Source organism: Elephantulus edwardii, unplaced genomic scaffold, assembly GCF_000299155.1.
Source record: "Elephantulus edwardii isolate Elephantulus edwardi_28Jun2011 unplaced genomic scaffold, EleEdw1.0 scaffold00306, whole genome shotgun sequence".
Classification (NCBI taxonomy): Eukaryota; Metazoa; Chordata; class Mammalia; order Macroscelidea; family Macroscelididae; genus Elephantulus; species Elephantulus edwardii.
In genome coordinates, this window is record NW_006400056.1 from 1,960,858 (window position 1) to 1,967,937 (window position 7,080).

Below are 7,080 nucleotides of genomic sequence, written 5' to 3' on the forward strand. Positions count from 1 at the left end.
TTGTTGGTGCATATATCTGGATGATAGTTGTGTTCACTGGACTACATAATTTTCCCTCCCCCATTAGCCTACACCCCTTAGTGCTGCCAAAGTCATATAGGGCAGGGGCCAGGGTTAGATGGACACCCCCCCCCACACACACACACACCTGTGTTTGGTTCAGAAGTTTTTGGTTTGGGTTTTGGGTTGAGTTTGTGTGTGTGTGTGGGGGGGTGTTTCCTGAGTAAAACAAGAATCTAATGAAAAAGCTGCTTCTCATTTCTTGAAAAGATCTTCCTTGATGCAAGGTCAAAAGATCCTATTACTATGTTAATATAGGGAGTTGACCAGATTGCAGGCAAACTGCCACAATTGAAAGGATGTAGTTTTGATAAAGAGGCTTTCTTCAAAACAGTCCTCTAAACTAAAAGGGGGAAGTTCTAAGGAATTGCGCTGTCAACACAAAGGTTCACAGTTCGAATCCACCAGCTGTTCTGCTGGAGAAAGATGGGCTGTCTCTTCCCGTGGGATTTACTGCCTCTGAAGACTCATGGAGGGTCAGCTAAGAGTTGGTTCTGACTTGAGAATATATGACAAAAACAAGACTAAAGAAAGATGCTTCTAAAAAATATTTTTTAGTTGCTTTCTTGACTGTTGCACATAGATTCTATAATTTCTCTTGAGTAAATGTTGGTAGGATTGTTGCGAACTTTGGTTAATTTCTAGAACACTGAAAAGGTGTGATTTTGACCAATTTTGCTTGTGTTCTTGCTACTTACATGGAAGAGCAGATTTGCAGAGGTCTTCATTATCCAAGAAGTGCTTCCTCAAAAAAAGAAAAAAAACAAAACAAAACAAGGGAGAGCCCATTTCCCCCGGAACCCCAGAGAGAAGTGGTCTTTGGGTTTCAGAACTGACCCATAGCTGGCCCTCTGGCAGGTTTTCACAGGCAGTTAATCACACAGGAGGACATTGCCCATCCTTCTCCCACAGAGCAGCTGGTGACCTCAAAACCTCTTGCCTTTGAGACTGCAGCACAGCTTCTTGCCACTAGGCCACCAGAGCTGTGCAATTTCCTATGGATTATGCCACTAGAGACCCCTTAAAGGTCTTAAAATGGCATAATGCTAAAGGATATGTTTTTACCAGTTCAAACGACTTTCTTCACCATGTAATCCTGTTTCCTTCTCCTCTGGTATAACATTACTCTTTTTTTTTCTTATTATTATTGATTTTAATGAAAATTTACAGAGATTTTGGATTTCCATTTATTCATTGTTGCACTATTCTCCCTGTCCACCCCTCCCCTCTAGTTCGTTCTTCTCTTTGAAAAGGAAAAGAAAAATTCTTGCATTGTTAGACAATCCCTCCCCCCAAATCCACTCCACTATGCAGCCTTCATTCTGGACTCCTGTCATGACAGTAATACCTAATCATATATACCTTTTAAACAGTTCTCTCTCTCATCTGCTTCAATGCAGTATACTCTTTCAATTCTCAAATATTCTAAGACTAAGATATTTTCCTTTATTTTTAGGATTTACAATGAAATACATTACTCAACATACAAAATCTTCTATCTCCCAGATCAAAATCAGATTTGATTTATATGATAGTATGAATCATATCAGCATAGGAACATATTACCAGTAAAAAGGCATCAAAATAAATAATGTAAGTTCTATGACGTTTCCTTAGGTGAATCTTCATCAAGTTCATTTCAAATTTTTGTGGTAACTATGTATGCAGAGTAAAAGTATACTTGCTATAGAGCAGGGTCTTTATATTTATTTTTTTAAATTGTTGAATATTTTCTCCCCCCTCTGCCCCCTTCCTTATTCCACCCTGCAAGCAATACATGCCTTGTTCCAGATTGTTCTCATGCATATAATGCCTAATCATGTATTCCTTTCAAACAGATCTTCCCCTCATCTATTCTAAATCAGTGTTCATTATCTATCCACTATTTTTCCATTCTTTCCTCAACCCACCCCATGTCTGTCCTTTTTATAAGTGATGCTATAAATATTTGTCCTGTTGTGACTGAGCTAATTCACTCAGCATAATATCCTCCAGAGTCCCCCATGTTGTGTAGTGTTTCATGAGTTCATTGTTTTTCAATGCTGTGTAATATTCTCTTGTGTGAAAACCATAATTTTTGTAGCTATTGTTTTTGATGTGCACTTAGGATACTTCTAATTCTTTACTATTATAGATAATGCAGCAGTAAAGATGGTGGCATACATCTGTTTTGAGTTGTGGCTCTGGTTTCTTTTGGGTATATCCCTAGTGGTGGAATTTCTGGGTTGAATGGCATTTCTATTTCTGACCTTTTGAAAAAGCACCAGGTCACCTTCCATAGTGGTTGCACGATTTTACACTCCCACCAGCAGTGAATAAGGGCTCCAATCTCTCCATAAACTTGCCTGCATATGTTGTTTGCTGACCTGGTGAACTTTTCTAGAAGATTTTAAACCCAGCTGCTTTCAAGTCCTCTCCAACTCTTGGCACCCTATGCATTTTAGAATAGGGTTCCAGGAGGTTTTCAAGCGTTGATTTTTTTTTAAGAAATAGATCTTCAGGCTTTTATTCCGAGGCACATTTGGGTAGACTTAGACTTCCAACCTTCTAGGTAGCAGCTCGGTAATTTGCATCTCTCAGCAACTCTGGTGAAATTCTAGAACTGTATTTTTCTTCAATTCTTTGAAATAACCAGTTTGAGTCTGTGTCCACAGCACCACGGCTTTAATTTTTTGTTGTTGTTGTTCAATTTCGCCATCTACTGGTCACAAATGGACCTTCAGTTTCAGGTTTTTTCCTTTTGTTATTCCTACTTCTCATTCTCAACTTTTAAGTCTCAGTGGAATACTGGGAGTGGGGGACTTTGGCTAGATTGAGTCAGATTTCCTGGAGAAATAAAACTGATAAATGGAGGAGATGATCACAGGGTATCGTGACTAGAAATTTGCCATGAGAGGTAGGAGATGTCCCTTCTTTTTCCTTGACCTGCTTTCATTCATAATTTTGCCTATAGGGTCTCTCAGTATTGCGACTCAGGGCTTGGATTAGTTTTTCAATTATTTCAACTTGAGGAATTCGAGTGATTTCTTCCCTTTTTTATTCTCCGACTCCAGTTCTTTGCACATTCCCTTTTTCTTCTTAAGCTGTCCTTTGAAATCTTCTGTTCACCTCTTACTTCTGCATTTCTACCCTTTGTTTTGGCTCAGAAAGGTGGAGGAAGACCTTGGATGAGATGGAGTGACATAATGATTGCAAAATGAGCTCAAGTGTGTCAGAGAAGACAAGGGTGGTATAGGATAGGACAAGGTTCAATTTGCTGTTTATAGGGTTGTTATGAGTCGTCCTCAACTCAACAGCACCTAACAACAATAACAACAGTAACTTTTATACACAGGAATCTGATGGACTACATCTGTGGAAAAACATAGCCAACATCAACAGCCAATGCAAGGCCAGGGACCAGCTATGGAACAGATCATCAGTTACTCATGAGCAAGTTCAGACTGAAAGTGAAGAATGAAACAAATGAAACTGAATGAATGAGGAAATAAAAATTCCACAAGAGCCAAAACAGGATCTTAGTTAATCCTAAATTACTTAAAGACCATCTCAAGAATAGATTTGAGGGCTTTCGGCTTTCGGCTTGGCAGAAGCCTCGGTGCAACTTTCTTCGGTCGTTCCATCCACATCTGGGTTCATCAGACACCAGCCAGCTCCGCCATGCCGCCCAAGTTCGACCCCAATGAGACTGAGGTGTATTGGTGAGGAAGTCAGTGCCACATCCGCTCCGGCCCTCAAGATCGGCCCTCTCGTCTGTCTCCACAAAAGGTCTGTGATGACATTGTCAAGACCACCGGTGACTGGAAGGGACTAAGGATTACAGTGAAACTGACTATTCAGAACAGACAGGCCCAGATTGAAGTGGTGCCTTCTGCCTCTGCCTTGATCATCAAAGCCCTAAAGGAACCACCCAGAGACAGAAAGAAGCAGAAAAATATTAAGCACAGTGGAAATATCACTTTTGATGACATTGTTGGCATCACCTGGCAGATGCAATACCAATCTTTAGCTAGAGAACTCGCTGGAACTATTAAAGAGATTCTGGAAACTGCCCAATCTGTGGGCTGCTGTGTTGATGGCCGCCACCCTTATGATATTATAGAAAATATCAGTTGTGTTGTTGAATGCCCAGCTAGCTAAGAACTACAGATTAGAATATTTCAATAAAGGAACATTTGTTAGGAAAAAAAAGAATAGATTTGATGATTGAAGAACAGACCAGTTGTGAGATGACGTCAAGGTTATCGTCTGTGAAGAGACCAAAAGATATTTTAAAGACAGGAAAGAAGGGAAAGGCCAAAATGAATGTTAGAAGAGGCTCTGAGACCTGCTCTAGATCATAAAGAAACCAAAATTTAAAAAAAAGAAATGCAGAAGTAAGAGAGCCAAACAGAAGATTTTATTTCAAAGGACATCTCAAGAAGACAAAGCAAGCATTTTAACAAAATGTGTTAAGAACTGGAGTTAGAAAAGTAAAGAGGAAGCATATACTCAGCATTTCTCAAGCTAAAAACACTTAGATAAAACTCAAGCCTTGAGTTGCAATACTGAAAGGTTTTATGGTCAAAATCTTGACTGATGTAGGAAGGGCAATGGGAGAAATGTACAGTCACTGTTCCATAATGAATTAGTCATCACGGAAATATTTTCAGGGAGTAGAACATAATCAAGAACAGCGGTACTAGGAAGGAAGAAGTCTAAGCAACACTGAAGGGATTGGCAAAAATAAGGCCCCACGAATTTATATAATTAAAGTGTTTCAGGAAACAGATGCAGCCCTGGATGTGCTCATTAACCTATGCAAAGAAATTTGAAAGATAGGTGCCAGCCATTCAACTGGATGAAATCCTTATTTGTTCCAATTATACAAAAAAAAAAGATTCAATATAATGTGGAAATTATTAAACAACATTAATATCACCTGCAAGTAAAATTTTGCTGAAGATTATTCAGACAACTGGAACAGTATATCAACAGGAAACTTCTGGAAATTCAAGCTGGAGTTAGGAGAAAGTGTGGAACAAGGGGCATTATTGCTGATGTCAGATAGCTCCTGGTTAATCAGAGAATGCCAAGATGTTTATTTGGTTTTTTTATTTACCATGCAAAGGCCTTTGACATGTAAATGTTAATTTGCAGATAACATTGAGAAGAACAGGAATTCCAGAATTCTTAATTGTGCTCCTGCCAAACCCATACATAGACCATGAAGTAGTAGTTCAAACCCAGCAGGGAACACTGGATGATTTAAAATCAGGCAAAGTGTGTGTCAGGGTTGTGTCATTTCTCTGTAACTGTTCAATCTGTATAAGAAGCAGATAATCTGAGAAACTGGACTATATGAAGAGGAATGTGGCATCAAGATTGGAGGAAAACTCATCAACAACCTGTATTATGCAGATAACCTAACCTTGCTTGTAGAAAGTGAAGAAAACTTAAAGCATTTATTGAAGAAAATCAAAGATTGCTGTCTTTATTATGGGTTACAAGTCAACATCAAGAAAACAAAACTTCTCATCACTGAACTAGCAAGCAACATCATGATAGGTGGATGGAGTAAAGGTTGAAGATGTCAACAATTTCATTTTTAATTGGATTCACAATTAACAATCATAGTAGCAACAGGCCAGAAATCAAAAGGTGTGTTGCATTGAGAAAATCTTCTGTCAAAGACCTCTTTAAAGTGCTAAACAGAAGTTTAAAGACTAAAGTGCACCTGATCTTAAGCACAATTAAGTTTTCTGGGATTCCCATTCTTCTCACACAGTCAAATGTCTTTGCTTAGTCAATAAAACACAAGTAAATACCTTTCTGGTATTCTTTGGTTTTAACCAGGAGCCATCTAACATCAGCTATAATATCCCTTTTTCCATGCTGTCTTCTGAATATAAATAACCCTCACCACTGGATTAATAGGCAACATCATGATAGATGGAGAAATTGTCAATTATTTCCTCATACCTGGATCCACAATCGACACTCTTGTTACCGGCAGTCAAGAGATCAGGACACACATTGCACTTGGAAAGCCTGCTTTCAAGGACCTCTCCAAAATCCTGAAGAGCAATGATGTAATATAAAGACTAAGGTGTACCTGATTCAAGTCATGTTTTTTTCCAGTTACCTACTATGCACCTGAAAGTGGACAATGAATAGAGTGGTAGGAGAGAAGTCTTGATTTTTGGTCTGCTGAAAGAACAGATATGTCTTGGAGAAGGTGCAACCAGAATACTTCCTGGAGGTGAAGTTTTGTCTCACATACGATGGCCATGTTGTTAGGAGAGGCTGCTCTTTGGAAAGGGACATTATGCTTGGAAAGGTGGAGGATCAGTGCAGGAGAGGAAGACACGCAGCGCGATGGATTTATATAGTGATTGTAAAATGGGCTTGAGCATAGTTGAGATTATGAGGACGGCATAGGGTAGCTGTGAGGCAATCAACTCGATGGCACCTAACACTACCACTCATTCACATTAAATCGTTCTCAGCTTTGTTTTCAGGCTTTTGGGGGTGTCAGGAAGTTCCAGACCTTGGGAAAAGCAGAGGATCAGTGAAAGAGAGGAGGGTCCTCAGTGAGATTCTTTGAATGTAGTTAAGGACCTTGTGAGGATGGTGCAGGAGAGGGTAAGGTTTCGATCTGTTGTTCGTTGGCAGAAAGCCGCTGACAGCAAGGGTGTCAGAATCCAACAAAATTCCTTTCCTTTCTTCCAACCCGGCCCTGCACACTCCTTCATCTCCATCCATCCTTACACTGTCCATGCCAGAAACTTTGAAAATGCCCTTGCAGCTTCTTCTTATTCCTCTTCTCTCATTTTCACCTCTAATCCCAAGTAATCTCGTCTGCTGGATTCAAGAATCTGACTTCCTTTATGACCTTGCCACTCCCTGCTCCTACTGTGGTCTGAACTGGCGTCATCTCAGCTGGACAATTGCCTTTCTTTCTCATCCTTCCAGAGCCTCCTCTCTGCAGACAGACCCTGACACTCTGGTCAGGTCTCATCCTCGTTTGCTCAGCACCCT

The 7,080-nt window shown here is 39.9% G+C and overlaps 1 pseudogene; it reads left to right on the forward strand.

The window, feature by feature from the left end:
• Positions 1 to 3,638: 3,638 nt before the first annotated feature.
• LOC102844455 lies at positions 3,639 to 4,200 on the forward strand (annotated as a pseudogene).
• Positions 4,201 to 7,080: the final 2,880 nt, after the last annotated feature.